General features: G+C 47.2%; 1 protein-coding gene across 24 annotated transcripts in view; it reads left to right on the forward strand.

The window, feature by feature from the left end:
- LARGE1 (LARGE xylosyl- and glucuronyltransferase 1) overlaps positions 1 to 14,136 on the forward strand; it is a 634,395-nt gene that overhangs the window by 54,924 nt on the left and 565,335 nt on the right. For 6 of the 24 annotated variants that reach the window (XM_077948910.1, XM_015150010.3, XM_077948912.1 and 3 more), the window contains exon 2: positions 11,093 to 11,155. The gene's annotated coding sequence lies outside the window, so the exon portion shown is untranslated. 24 annotated transcript variants of the gene reach the window in all.

The raw sequence follows: 14,136 nt of genomic DNA on the forward strand, positions 1-14,136 counted from the left end.
TCAAGACAGGCATTTTTACATTAAAACTTGGCTATTTATTTTAGCACGTCTAAAAACCATGTATAAGCAGCGTTCCAAACCTGGCGTTCTCAGGGGTTTCCGCTTCCGACGAGGCAGGCCGTGGTAGTTCCCTCTCAGTCTCATAGATTCCAGGGTTGCTGTTCCCACACACCCGTGCGCATGTGACACCTGGAATGAGCAAAAGGCCTGTTGTCACCATTTGGAACTAAGGCTTATGCAGATGGACGAGGTTGCTGGTATGAATTCTGGCACTGAATTTCCATATGCTTTGTATTCTTTTCAGCAGGATGAAATGCATCATGGGTGTGGGAAAATGGAGCGGGTAGTGTGCTGCAAGAGATCGCAGGGTAAGCGGCACAGATCCGGTGTGGCTCTCCCCTTTTGAATGAGGAGGGCATTGGGCAAGGCACAGGTAGACCAGGTGGCCCTGATAGATAGTGCCTGCACTGGTACTTGAGCTGCGTCTCCTCTTCTTGTCTAGCCGTCTTGGCATTCTAGATGGGACGTGAGCTGGGTCCTACCAAAGACTTGGGCACTTTATTTGAGTTCTCTCATGTAATCCTACTAACAACGTGGTGAAGCATGCACTATTTTTACTTACTAAACAAAAAAGGAGCGATCGGGACTAGAGGACTTGAAATAACTTTCTGAGGCCCAGCCTGCTGGTAAGGAGTAGATCCAGTGATTCAACGTGGCTCCATCCCATGACATTTAGCTGTCAGGGAGCTGCAAACCTATGAAACAGAGCTTTCAGATTTTGGAAATAGAAGCGCAGGCAGGCGTGTGGTGCCGCTTGCCGTCTCCCGGGAAAGCCCCTTTGTCGTGAATAATAGAACCAGAGCTAGAAGGCACGTTGCTCAGGCCGGCAGGTGAGTCCGAGGGCTGGGGAGGGGTTTTCTGGGCAGTGGGACACCTCCCTCTCAGGGGGTTTCGTTTGTCCAGGGCCAGTGAAAGGCTGTTTGGTCCCTCCGCTGAGTGAACAGCCCCAGCCCACAGGATGAGTCAGAGCAGAGTCCAGCATAGAAGCCAGAGGGCATGTGCGTAAAGGCCATGTTTATCCCAGTCATTTGGATCTTAAGATTCCTGTTCATGATGATGAAGGTTTTATACATAACACTGTTTGCAGACTGCTTTATGATCATTTATGAGTGTCACCTGGCAACCGCTGAGTTAGCCACATGCGTCCACCGTGGGGTGATTAACTCTGGGCCCACCCAGAGCCCAGTTCATCGCTTGTGCATTACTGAGCCTCCTCCCCACACCCTCATTCATTAATCTATCCTTCCATTCGTTCAGTAGAGCCCTTTTGTCAGACGCCACCTTTGTGGGTAGCTTTAGGATTGGCATTTCTTTTTCGTTGCTGAGAATATGTAATATGCTGGACGTGTTGGTGTTCTTGTTAGCGTAAGCAATAATCAACCCCTTTAGTGAGACTGTACGCTCCATGAGAGCAAGGCCTTCGTTCATTTCTCTGTCTCTGGTGCCTAGAAGAATGCCTAGCCCATAGTAGGTGCTCTGTGAATATTTATTGAAAAAAAAAAAAGTGAATGGACTGAGTGTTTGCTATGTTTGGGCCTGTGGGAGGTGCTTTCTATAAAAATCTTTCTAATCCTTGCAGCAATCCACACTGCACCATAAGGGTGTCTGTCCTCCATTCCAGGGTTCCATCTGGTGAGTGTTTACCATTATCATAAACATTATTGTGAGTGCTTGCAGAGCCCATCATCCTTATTATGACGGAATAAGGTAGCTACATTATCCCCATTTTACAAATGAGGAAATGAGGCACAGAGAGGTGAAGTAACTCGCCCAAGGTCACACAGACCCTCAAGCTTCACGTCACTCCTTCACCTCCATATCAGCACTGTCCTATAGAACCTTCTGCAGGACGGAACTGCTCCCCATCTGCGCCGTCCGATGTAGTCACCACTAGACGTGGGTAGTTACTGAGTACTTGAAAGGGTGGCTAGTGCAACTGAGGCGCTGAATTTTTAATTTTGTTTAATTTTCATGAAATCTAAATAGCCATATGTGAGTAGTGACTCCCATAGTGGGCAGCACAGCCCCCTATATGCTGTCTCTAAAGAACAATAACAGGCTGGGTGCAGTGGCTCGTACCTATAATCCCAGCACTTTGGGAGGCTGAGACAGACTGTTTTATGATCATTTATGAGTGTCACCTGGCAACAGCTGAGTTAGCCACATCCATCCACCATGGAGTAGTTAACTCTGGGCCCACCCAGAGCTGAGGCTGGAGGCTGAGGCAGGAGGATTGCTTGAACCCAGGAGTTGGAGACCAGCCTGGGCAACATGGCAAAACCCTATCTCTACTAAAATTACAAAAATTAGCTGGGCATGGTGGTGTTCATCTGTAGTCCCAGCTACTTGGGAGGCTGAGATGGGGGGATTGCTTGAGCCTGGGAGGCAGAGGTTGCAGTGAACTCAGATCATGCCACTGGACTCCAGCCTGGATGACAGAGCGAGACCCTGTCTCAAAAAACAAAAAACAACAAAAAACAGCTAACATTGAATGCTTACTATATACTGAGTATTTTTCAGATGTTTTACGTGTAGTAAATGCTTCAAGTTAATCCTGACGACCACAAATGAATTAACAAGAGTCAGAAGTTAAATACCTCCTTCTACTCTCAAGATCTTATAGCAAGGTACTAGTGTAGCTGGATTCTCCCCGAGGATGAATTCTGCCTGGCCCAGAGTTTTAAACTATCACCCTATTTTTCTGCTTATTTTCCCCGCGTACAGCAGTGGATATCACCGTGGAAAAGATCTCATTGTTCATAATATTTGTCAGCCCTAAACACAGTGCTGCCCGCCACCCTTCTTGGTAAAGAGGTCAACCTATACACAGGCTTGCGAACTCACTGTTCCAACCAAATGACTCATTTAGGTTGAAAATATTTATTTGCACAAAGTGGAGTTGTGTCAATGTCACTTTGAAAAGAAAAAGACGCCAATATTCCCTACCAGGATGTTCTGTGGTGAAAACAAACAAATGAAAGAAAATCTACTTCGAGGTCAGAGTGAGAAGAAGAGAAGGTCCAGCTGAAATTATCTGCAGTCTCGCTGGAGGGAACAAACGGTTGCAGCTTGTGGGTACAGTGACATTTTACAGCTCCCAGCTGTGTCTTCCCTTCTTGAAGATGGCTGAAGGGGAGTAGGTTCTTGTGCTAGACTTGGGGCTATGGAGCAAAAGCAGAGGGAGCTTGTCCTGCACAGATGTGGAAGCAGAGGTCACTGAATTCTGTTCCACAGTAGAGGTCAGCAGCACTTTATGATAACTGTGCATCCAAACGTGTGCTGTCTGCTGGGCTGGGCCTGACCCACAGCTGTGGCTCTTTCAGAAACTGCGAACCAACTTGGGGGTGGGCCAGGGGTCTGGGTCAGGAGCAGAAGTGGGTTAAAGGTGATCGAGCGAGACATGTGAGAGAGTGAGTGAGAGAGGTCTGCAGGATGAGGCCACATCAGGAGCGCAGTCCAAATATAGGCAGTGATTGTGAAATCCAGGGACTGCAGGCTAAGAGTGCTGTAGATTCTGAAAGTAGGAACAGGGAAAATGTGGCCATGGGCCTCTGGGGAAAGCCCTGTTCTGTGGGCTTTGGCCACTTAAATCTACGTGTCTTCTGCTACTGTGCGCTGACTGTTCATCTGCCCATCTATCCATTCATCCATTCATCAATCCAGCATTTGAGTCTCTATTCTATGCATGGTATTGGGGATAGTGTGGTAAACAGGGCACCATCCCTACCCTCAAGGAGCTTACAGTCTTGCCTGGTAAAACGTACAGAAGTACGCATTTTTGAAAAAAGTAAAGGAAGAACACTTAGGCGCTCTCCACTCTAGGGCCACCTGCACCTTGCCTATGTAGCTTTCCCCAGCAACACGAAGCCCGCATTGGTTTCTTTACTTCCCTTCTTGTCTTTATCGTGTATGTGCTTAGTATCTGTATTGTGCTTTGGGCTATTTATTTATATCAGCGTAGCACTTTATTGCATTTTTATTGTAAATAACCTTCCTGAACATAGGGGCCTCCATATCTTCACTGGGTCCCGGCTCCATGGTAGGCATTGATGGGGGCTCCAGAATTATTGAAGTAATTGGGAGCCCCTTAAACCTGCAAGGAACCTTAATAGTCCTCAGTGGTCTGAAGGGTCTTCTTGACCTTCCCTGCCTCCCAACTTCCTCCTGTCTCTGTCAGGTCAAGACTTTACTTCCCTGGTAGGTTCTGTACAAACCATTGCCAGGCAATGGAAGAAGAAAGGGGAACTGCACACCTCACTGGAGATGGAAGTTCCGTGATGCTTGTCATAGCTCCATATGCCTCACGTTCACCTGGAAACGTGGGAGGCCTTAGTTAGGCCAGATTAACAGATGTGGGATGTTGCATAATGACTTTGCCTTCTAGTGAAACTGCAGTCCAGTGGGAGCATGCCCCAGATATTGGCCTCCTCAAAACTCTGGGTTACTTTTAGTGTCTTCCAGTTCAGGAACCACGATTTTCAATTTTTTGAAAATGAAAGTACTCCTATCTCCTCTCATTTCTCTTTTTTTTTTTTTCTTTTTTTCTTTAGCTAGAGTCTCACTCTGTCATCCAGGCTGGAGCGCAATGGCACAATCTTGGCTCACTGCAACCTCCGCCTCCTGGGTTCAAGTGATTCTCCTGTCTCAGCCTCCTGAGTAACTGGGATTACAGGTGTGCGCCACCACACCCGGCTAATTTTTGCATTTTTTTTTTTTTTTTTTTTTTCCAGTAGAGACGAGGTTTTCACCGTGTTGGTCAGGGTGGTCTCGAACTCCTGACCTTGTGATCCGCCCGCCTCCGGCTCCCAAAGTGTTGGGATTGTAGGTGTGAGCCACCGGGCCCGGCTTCTCCTTTATATTTCTAATAAAGTTTATCTGAGCTTATAAGGTCTTCTAGAAATGGGGATGGCATTGTCAGCTATCCCCTGGCCCTTCCCCTGAGACAGAAGACTGTTGGGCAAGCTGAGAGGGCAGGGACCCCACCGTCTTGACTGCTAAAGGAAATAAAGACGACAGCATTATTGAGCGCTTCTCTGTGGTGAGTGCTTTGCCTTAATTACCTGATGAGGTCGGATTAACCTCCATTTCAGAAATGGGGGAAGTGAGGCTTGCAGAGGTGACACGCCTGAGATCAAAGAGTGACTGAGTGGCAGAGCTGAGACTTGAACCCTAAACTGTCGGCTCCTGTGTTCCTGTCTGCCACGGTGCTGTGTGAGAAGTGGGAATGGTGAGTTCCCTGCTGAGGCTCAGTATGGAGGCAAACCGCTTTCTGCAACCCATTCCTATGCTTTTGGGCAGCTTAATTGACTTCTGTGCCTCAATTTTCTCATCTGTGAAAGAGCATAATAATAACAACAATAATAATAATAGACTAGAAATTGGCCAGGCCCTTAGCGAGGACTCAGTGCGTGCTACCTCTGATAGATACTAATATATACGTGTAGTAGAAACATCAATCATCAATATTGTTTTGACTGTTTTTACATCTGGTAGCAATTTTGACCATGGACTGCCCCTTTTTTGTTAATAGATTTGTTGGGTCATTGAAAACACAGCTTTCACAAAAAGAGCTTATGTTTTATAACACCAAGCCCACAAACTAACGTCATAGTGGCCCACGAGGACACGTGACAGAGCTGGGATTGGAACCGAGGCCTGTCTGGCCTCTGTGTCCCCACACCGTTTCCCCTGGGACCCAGGTGTCCGGCTGGCCCTCCGCGTCCTGTGTTCCTGGTGATTCTGCCCTGGCGGTCACAGGGTCAGGTACACCCACTCGGAGTGGGTTTATGATACAGTTATGAAGGAGCCCAGGCCTCAACACCGGAAAAGACGAGATTGCAGTGTTGTTCAAGGCCAGGAGCCTCTCTGCTCAGTGACTGCCGTCAATCCTCTTTCGTGAGAAGATCGCCTGTATTGTTCAAGATGTTCAGCTGTAACCTCCCCCAGGAAGCCTTCCCTGATGACATACACACCTCTGTTGCGGGCTCCCAGGTGGGGTGAATAGAGTCTTCCTTTGCTCCCGTGGCAGCTTACAGGATCTTTGGCAGGCTTTTCCGTGATGTTTTCTTCCCAGGGGTTTGTGTAGCTTGTCTTCACCACTTGCCATGAGCTCTCGAGGACAGAGGATGTGTCTGCGTTAGAAACGTCTGGTTCCCGCCGGGCGCGGTGGCTCACGCCTGTAATCCCAGCACTTTGGGAAGCTGAGGCAGGTGGATCATTTGAGAGAGTCAGTAGTTTGAGACCAGCCTGACCAACATGGTGAGACCCTCTCTCTACTAAAAAAAAAATGAGCTGGGCATGGTGGCACGTGCCTGTAATCCCAGCTACTCGGGAGGCTGAGGCATGAGAATTGCTTGAACCCAGGAGGTGGAGGTTGCAGTGAGCCGAGATCATGCTGCTCCAGCCTGGGTGACAGAGTGAGACCTTGTCTCAAAAAAGAAAAAAAGGAAACGTCTGGTTCCCAAAATCCACTTCTCTTCTACTGAGGACACAGGAATGGCCCCCTTCCCTGCCCCTTTCTAGGGCCATGAGGCTCATTCTGACTGAATGGCGGTGAGCAGAGGTGAGTTGCATCATCCCAGTGAAAACATTTATTTGCTGGTGCAGGAGCTCCTGGGGCTGGCTTGAAGTTCTGGGGGGCAGGACTGAGGAGTGGCACTAAGTGCTGCGTGGGAGAGTTCTTCAGATTTGACAGTCAAGGATCTTCATGGCAACATGGAGAGGCCAGGCTTGTCTGCATGGCCATTCTGTGGGTGAGGAGCCTGAGGCTTAGTGAGGTTAATTGCTTGTCCGAGGGATCTTGTGCAAATTCCATGGCTTGTTCTATGGCAATATGCTACCATTCGCTGTTGTGATTTCTTGTTGTTGCTGTTAATTGTAGGCTAATGGTGTGTGCGTGCGTGCATGTGTGTGTGTGTGTGTGTGTGTGTGTGTGTAGGTGGGTGAGGAGTGGGAGTGAGAAACAGCTAGCCGAGTTGCAGTGCTTGGTCCTCTTGCAGAGTGGGTGTTAGCAAAGGCTGGTTTGCTTAGCCCAGGTGGTGGCTGCACTCGGCCACCAAGTTAACGGAGGGAAAAACGAGTTAGCTGTTATCTCCTCACAGATGTCAGTTTTCCTTTAATGTGGAGCTTTGGGGAGAATACCAAGATGGAGCTGTGCTTACTGACCTTTTCCTCGCCACACAGATGGGAATAAGGGGAGTGGAAGAAAAGGAGGAAGAAGAGAGGTATTCGAGGCAGAGGCTGCCTGGGCGATGCTGCTTCCTTACCTACTCTCAGCCTAAGGGATCCTTGCCCACCCTGAGATTCAGGGATGAAGTCTCTCTAGCGACAGTGCCCAGGATTGCACTGGGCAGGAGTGCAGGCTTCACCCTCCAAGGACCTTGCTGAGGGTGCGTGGATGTGCGGGCTAAGGCCGTGGCTGTGGTGGCAGTGCATTGGGTTTTCAGAGAGGCCTCAGGCTGGCCGGGCCCACAGTGTTCCCCGTGCTGGCTCCTGCTTGCAGGCAGTTGCACCATTCTAGTTGTTGTGGGCAGCTGGAGTTGAGGACTAGCCCAGGAGGGTCAGGGTGGTGGCCTGGTAGTTTGCACGTGTTGGTCTTGCCCCCACGTTGCCCTGGTGAGCGCTGAAGTTATGTTTGTGTGGGCCAGGCATTCTCCTGATCACCGTTGCATGCCCATCCTCAGAAGAATGCCCTCTGAGGTGCTGATCACACCACCTTCACAGCTCAGGACGCTGAGTGTCAGAGAGGCTAGGTCACTTTCCCGAGGCCACACTTGCTGCTGAGTAGAGAATCCAGTGTGGAGCCAGGACACTGTGACCCTGGAGTTCCGAACCACTACGATTGCCCCTCCAGGCATTTAACTTCTCTGGCCACAACTTTATTTCTTAATCGGAAAACAAAGGCAGTGGGAGAAACAAATGTTTATTTGAACATCTATGGTATGCCAGGTGCTATGGCTAGATTGTGTACATTATTTTATTTAAGTCTTATTTCAAGCCCTGGGGTTAAGTATCAGCTTCTTGACTTAAAAAATTCAAAAAAGGCCAGGCGTCGTGGCTCACACCTGTAATCCTAACACTTTGGGAGGCCGAAGCAGGAGGCTCACTTGAGTCCAGGAGTTCAACACCAGTCTGGGCAACCTAGTGAGACCCTGTCTGTAAAAAAAAAAAAAAAATTTTTTTAATTTAACAAAAAACTTAAAATATTTTAATTGTAAAATACACATAAGATTGACCATCTTAAATATTTTGGGGTGGACAGTTCAGTAGTGTTAAGTATCTTCAGATTGTTTTGCAGCCAATCTCCAGAACTGTTTGGATCTTGCAGAACTGAAATTGTGCATCCTTTGAACAAGAACTCCTTATTCTCCCCTCCTCCCAGCCCCTGGCAAGCAGCATTCTCTATGGGTTTGTGTCCTCCAGGTACCTTATATGAGTGGAGTCAAGCAGCATTTGTCCTTTTGTGACTGGCGTATTTCACTTAGCATGAGGTCTGCAAAGTTCGTATCACGTGGTGTAGCGTGTGATGATATTTCCTTCTACTGTATGTATTTGCCACATATCACATTGGTTTGCCCATTTACCTGTTGCTGGACGCGTCCTTGATGAATCTTACATGTCATAATGGATTGCTTCCAGCTCCTGGCTACATTTTGTTGATTTCATTAATCACTCAAGACCAAGAAAACACACCTGGATTTAAGCCCCCTGGTCTCTGTTTGATACCCGATTTCTGACTGCTTTTTACTTCCAAGGATCCTCCAGCTTTAGGAGTTGAGACAAATTTTATACTAATATGGCCTTTGTTAAGCCTGAAACTGCTTTGGGCTCATTGAAAACTCCCTTTTTTTTCTGAGTCACTGCTCAGACAGCACTTCTTCCAGAAGCCTGGTGGGGACCCAGTTTATACCGCCAGAGGCCACAATGTGAGACAAAGGCTTTTTGTTTCTATCTGTTGGGTGCCCATTGTTTTCCTAGTGTCACTTCTTCATCTGCTGAATCTTCTTCCAAAACTCGTGTGTTTGTTTCCATGTTTTAAAAATGACTATGATGAGATGTCATTCTGAAATTAGGAAGTACAGTGATACAACATTATTATCATGATCTAGGTTTGCATTTGTAAGGTGAGCTCCCTTGAGGCTAGTCATTTTTTTTTAAATTATACTTTAAGTTCTGGGATACATGTGGAGAATGTGCAGTTTTGTTACACAGGTATACATGTGCTGTGGCGGTTTGCTGCACCCATCAACCTGTCGTCTACATTAGGTATTTGTCCTAATGCTATCCCTCCCCTAGTCCGCCACCCCTCGACAGAGCCCGGTGTGTGATGTTCAGCTCCCACCTATGAGTGAGAAGATGCAGTGTTTGGTTTTCTGTTCTTGTGTTAGTTTGCTGAGAATGATGGTTTCCAGCTTCACCCATATCCCTGCAAAAGACATGAACTCATCCTTTTTTATGGCTGCGTAGTGTTCCGTGGTGTATATGTGCCACATGTTCTTTATCCAGTCTATCATTGGCATTTGGATTGGTTCCAAGTCTTTGCTATTGTGAATAGTGCCACAATAAACATACGTGTGCATGTGTCTTTATAGTAGAATAATTTATAATCTTTTGGGTATATACTCAGTAATGGAATGGCTGGGTCAAATGGTATTTCTGGTTCTAGATCCTTGAGGAATCGCCACACAGTCTTCCACAATGGTTGAACTAATTTACACTCCTGCCAACAGTGTAAAAATGTTCCTGTTTCTCCACTTCCTCTCCAGCATCTGTTGTTTCCTGGAGGCGAGTCATTTTTTCTCAAGCCCAGGTCTTAAGCAGGTAGCTGCCCTGGGTGTGCAGTAATATGGTTTATGGTGTCAAAGGCGAGATCTCTTGTGTGATAGGCCAGAGATTCTCTCTGATGCACTCGATTACCGTTTTCTATTTAAAATAGGCATTTTGTTTATGTAGGAGAGCATTAATTACTAATTACTAACGTTTACCGATAAACAACTATAAGAAATATTTCAGTAAGTGTTTTGTTAGTATGTTTCCTTGAAAATTTACTGCAAGTGGGCCGGGCGCGGTGGCTCAAGCCTGTAATCCCAGCACTTTGGGAGGCCGAGACGGGCGGATCACAAGGTCAGGAGATCGAGACCATCCTGGCTAACATGGTGAAACCCCGTCTCTACTAAAAATACAAAAAACTAGCCGGGCGAGGTGGCGGGCGCCTGTAGTCCCAGCTACTCGAGAGGCTGAGGCAGGAGAATGGCGTAAACCCGGGAGGCGGAGCTTGCAGTGAGCTGAGATCCGGCCACTGCACTCCGGCCTGGGCGACAGAGCAAGACTCCGTCTCAAAAAAAAAAAAAAAAAAAAGAAAACTTACTGCAAGTGAACATGTAATTTAACTTGGCCTTTTTCTGATTGCGTCATTTCTTGCAGTTGCATGTCCAGTGGGAGTATTTATTGAATTCTTGCCTTTTGGGGCTTCCCAGCTGTCTGGGTATCAAAAGCTCACAATGGATTTTTTTTCTCCTGCCCTTGAGGAGAGTCTGTTTCTTTTGGCTTCCAGCTTAGAATAAAAGAGCCTCTAGTCTGTCTGCCCCATGAACCTTCCCTTAAAAGATGTTATTTTAGGCCGGGTGCGGTGGTTCACCCCTGTTATCCCAGCACTTTGGGAGGCTGAGAAGGGCGGATCCCTTGAGCCCAGGAGTCCGAGACCAGTCTGGCCAACGTGGTAAAACCTCGTCTCTACTAAAAATACACAAATTAGCTGAGCCTGTAATCCCAGCTACTGGGGAGGCTGAGGCACAAGAATCACTTGAATTCAGACGGCAGGGGTTGCAGTGAGATCATGCACTGAGATCATGCTGCTGTATTCCAGCCTGGGCAATAGAGCGAGACTCTGTCTCAAAAAAAGAAAAAGAAAAAAAAAGTTATTTTAGCTTTTTCTGCTTGCTCTTGGAAAAACAAAAATTAGGGAGCAAAGGGGAGACAAAAAAGGATAATGACAGGTTCATCTGACCTTAAAGAGGCCTTGTCTATTTTTCAGAACCTACATTAAGAAACAGATTCAGATCCATCAGCCGTTTGTAGAGCACCTGTCGTGAGCCAGGTAAGATGTGTAGCGTTTTCAAAGCCGTTTTATTAAATCCTCACGGAAACCTTTGCAAGTTGCTGTTTTTCAGCTGGGCAATCTGTGCTGAAGTAAGCTACCTCGCTTGGCTCACACGGCTAAAAGTAGAAGCACCAGCCTAGGGCTTGGTGTTGTCCGCCTCTAAGTTTAGGGCTGTAATCTGGTTCTTCCACCAAAGAAGACACAGTGGCTGCCTCAGAGGGATCTGGAAACGGGATCTAATTCCCAGTTCTGGTGGGATTTCCCCTGTGTCTTCCTCTCTTGACTGATGATCAGTAGATCTGTTTATCACTCCTAGGAGCTGCGTCTTGCGGCTTCATTTCAGCCTCTTCATATGGACCTCACCGAGGCTCTGAGGGGGAAGTGGCTGCTTAGACCCACCACCCTCCCACTCAGCTTGTTCTGTCAAGAATGGTTCCGACCCTCTTCCATGGAGAGGCGTGTGACTGTCTGGGTGGAGGACATTTCCAGAGGAGGATGGCCCCCTGAGAACTGGTCCGGGGATGGCCACAGTTCAGCACTCTGGTTGGATTCTGCACATGAAACATTTTGGAATCTTTTCAGTGGAAGTTTGGCTCTTGGACAGCTCTCTTCTGCTGTCCCCTGAATCCCCTATTCCCACTGAGGTCAGAGGCCATTTTTTTGTGCATGGTCATCACCCAGGTGCCAGCGTAGCGCTGGGTGCCCGGGAAGCCTCCGGTAAGCAGCACTGAAGTGAGGGGTGCGTCTCAGGATGCCAAGACTTGATCCCGACTCCGTCATTTATTGTGCTAGTTCTCTTAACCTTTTAAGTTTCAGTTTCGTTGTCTTAATAAAAAGGGGACATGTGAAGAGATGACAGTAGTCCTTTGTGGTTTGCTGTAAGGACTCAATGAGCAAAAAACGTGTAATGAGGGGCAGGTATGGGCTTTATTAATTTTTGTATCCTGAGGTTGGTATTCACTCCATATTCATCAGAATGATGATGAAGTAAGGAACCTCCACTCTGAGTTTCATTTGCCCAGTTTTGAAAACTAAGATACTGATGTTAATCTGTGGTTCCTGGCGGGAGAGGGCTGCTCATCAGAAATTCCTGGGGGCCTTTCCCCAAAGCACAGGACCAAGCCCCACCCCTGAAATTCTGATTCCTGCCATCTTGGCTGGAGTGTGGCACGTGGGTTCTGAAACATGGGTCCTGGGGATTGTGCTACACAGCCCTGGTGAGGCGTGATGGACCCTCTAGCCTCTGAGTTCTCTCGCCCGATCCTTTCTGGGTTGGGCAGGTTGGGGGCACACGGAGTGTCTAGCCAATGGTTAGGGTTCTGACAGTTTCCCACCCCACCTCTCTACCTCCCACCCATTCTTCAAGGCCCCCTTTAAATGGCACCTTCTCCAGAACGACTCCCCGGGCCTTCTGAGCTGGAAAGTGCTCTCTTTCTCTCTGCTGAGTGCCCCGTGGTCCTGCCTCTGGGGTTTTGTAATGCTGCAGTCAGCCATAAGCTTGTGGAGGGCACTGCCTCGGTTGATACAGCAATGACACCCCACAGCACCTTCGCCGGGCTCTTGCATCCAGTTGGCATATCATATATATTTACGTATGTCAGCAATACATTTATGAATAACTGTTTCAACAGCTAACTCTTTGGTTTTATAAATCACAAGTGCATCTCCCAAGATTCCTTCTGTTTCTCTTCAGATCAGTAACACAGAATGGCTTTGTTAAATTGGTCCTTTTTTTTTTTTTTTAATAAACTGGAGACACTTGGGGAGAAAAAAGTGATGTACTCTTCCTTTGTAATTAGCTATGATGATGAGACTATCTTTTCCATTATGTTTTATTTTTACTTGCCTTGGAATTTATCAAGTGGCCTCTTTTCTATGAAGGTTACCCTTCAAGTAAGTAAGGGAGCTTGATGAGAACACTGGGGGATTTACTTCGTACTTTTTTAAAAATAAGACTCATGATGGAGAAGGCTGATGTGAGCTGATGGTGAAAGCTCAGCCTGGAGCTATAAAAAGGGGGTCTCTGAGCTGAGAAACTGAAACCGATCCTCCACGATCAAGATTTTTTTTTCTGCCATCAACTGCCGAAGTAATTAATAGTCACTTTTATTTTAGAATTTGTTTTATGTATTTAACAAAGCCTGCTGAGTAGCCCTTCATGGCTTCTCTTCATACCCAGGGCAAGGTCCTTTGTTTTTCTTTTTTTTATCCCTTAAGTGCATTTATAATTGCATTGATCAACTCTGACTTTGTGATATGCCAGCTCCTTGAATGTGATCCTCATTTGATTTCATGTTTTTGATGCAAATGGATCTTGGAATCCATTCTAGAGTGCTTTGGTAGATTTCTTAATCCACAAGAGGCAGTTTAGCTTGTTCAGCCTCTACAAGGACTGTCTGGTATGGCCGGTCTGGGCATCTGGCTGGCCACGAGCCTGCCCAGTAGGGACTCGGTTAGGACCTGCTGAGAGCGGTTTCGCTTTCACATTTGCTGCTTCTTGTCCACAGCTGAACTGAGAGGTGTTCTCGGGGATCCCTAGAGTACTGAGAACAAAGAGCAGAAGGAAGAACTTGCATCCTTCTATTTTCCATCCATTCAGTGACTATTTACTGCCTGCCCCAAGGCAGGTTCTGAGGATACAGCAGACGGCACAACAGGCAGTCCCTGTCCTTGTGGACGTGCTCTGGCACCAAGCTGTTTCCAACTCAGCACATGTGGGAAAGGAACTGGCATTTTTTCATATCCTTGCTATCTTCGGCATATGTGGGCATACTTATTTAAACCTCACAACTCTGTGTGAAGTAGGTATTATTAAGGGTTCTGTAGGCCACATGTATCTGTGAACATCATACTGGTGTGTGGTGTTTTGCATAATAGAGCTATGAAATTATGCAGCTGGGGTTTGAAAATAAACCCTGCCTTTTGCCATCTAAATGTTGAACAAGGGACTTAAATGCTCACAGCCTCCTCCTCTTCCC

This window comes from Macaca mulatta, chromosome 10, assembly GCF_049350105.2.
Source record: "Macaca mulatta isolate MMU2019108-1 chromosome 10, T2T-MMU8v2.0, whole genome shotgun sequence".
Lineage (NCBI taxonomy): Eukaryota > Metazoa > Chordata > Mammalia > Primates > Cercopithecidae > Macaca > Macaca mulatta.